The following is a 1,289-nucleotide window of genomic DNA, read 5'->3' as shown; positions in this document are numbered from 1 at the left end:
TTGATTTGAAATTAAATGTAGGAACATGAAGAAGAAGTTTACCTGTGACACAAAAATGATTGAACACTTGAGGAATAAGGAAGAAAGCTACAGGGAAAACAAGGCAAAGGATTACATGATAAATGGCAGGACAGGACTAGGTAGGCCAGAGCTAGATTCCTGTGCACAGGAAGATTGCACCAGAGAGAGCAGAGGGGATTTAAGAACATCAGCCAGAAATTGACAATGTTTGCTCTGAGGAAAGTTTGGATAAACTGGAGCTGTTTTCTTTGGAACAGAAAAGACTGAGGGGAGACCAAAATTAAATTTTGAAAAGCAGCCCAGCTAGCTCAGTCGGTAGAGCATGGGACTCTTAATCCCAGGGCCGTGGGTTCAAGACCCACTTTGGGCGCTTCAGCTTCTTTAATCTGAGAATATTGAGTTGAGCTGAACTGTTTATGGTAGCACTGTTGCGCCAGGGTGCTGGGTTCAATTCCCACTGGGGACACTGTCTGCGCAGTCTACATGTTCTCCCAGTGTCTGTTTGGGTTTCCTCCGACAAGTCCTGAAAGACATGCTTGTTAGGTGAATTGGAAATCTGAATTCTCCCTCTGTGTACCCGAATAGGTGCCAAAGTGTGGTGACTAGGGGATTTTCACAGTAACTTCATTGCAGTGTTAATGTAAGCCTACTTGTGACAATAATTAAGATTATTCTAAATGTATAAAATTCTGGGGGATCATGGTGGCACAGTGGCTGTGTGCCTGCATGCTGGGGACCCAGGCACGATCCTGGCCCCAGGTCACAGTCTGTAAGGAGTTTGCACATTCTCCCATTATCTGTGTGCCCCAACCCTAACCCCCACAACCCAAATATGTGTAGGTCAGGTGGCTTGGCAAAACTAAATTGCCCCTTAATTGGAAAAAGATATAAACGTATGTATTTTTTTAATTCTGAGGGATCTATATAGATTGGATAGGAAGGTCCTATTCCCTTTGGTTGAGGGATACATATAAAAGGGGGCAGAGATTTAGGGAAGGACTAGGTGGTTTAGAGGGTGGTCAGGATCTGTGACATGCTGACAGAAACCCTCAGAACATTTGTAAAGTATTTCGATAGACATTTTAATTGATGTAACTTAAAAAGCTACAGACCACAATCTGGAAATTGAGATTAGGCTGAATACCGACTTTGCAGCCACGGTGAGCTAAATGAAATGCAACAGGAACAACAAACTTCAATAAAAACCCGGATAGTAACTCTCACTACTAACAAGGTCAACAGTTTGCCCAGTTTAGCTGCCAAGTATG

The 1,289-nt window shown here is 43.3% G+C and overlaps 1 non-coding gene across 1 annotated transcript; it reads left to right on the top strand.

Annotated features, from left to right (window-relative positions):
* Positions 1–318: 318 nt before the first annotated feature.
* Positions 319–391, top strand: trnak-cuu. The gene has a single exon. It is a non-coding gene; the product is annotated as a tRNA-Lys (tRNA).
* The last annotated feature ends 898 nt before the right edge of the window (positions 392–1,289 follow it).

The sequence above is a fragment of the Scyliorhinus canicula genome, unplaced genomic scaffold (genome assembly GCF_902713615.1).
Source record: "Scyliorhinus canicula unplaced genomic scaffold, sScyCan1.1, whole genome shotgun sequence".
NCBI lineage: Eukaryota > Metazoa > Chordata > Chondrichthyes > Carcharhiniformes > Scyliorhinidae > Scyliorhinus > Scyliorhinus canicula.
The sequence above is the reverse complement of the archived record's forward strand: the minus strand, read 5'-3'. Positions and strand labels throughout refer to the sequence as shown.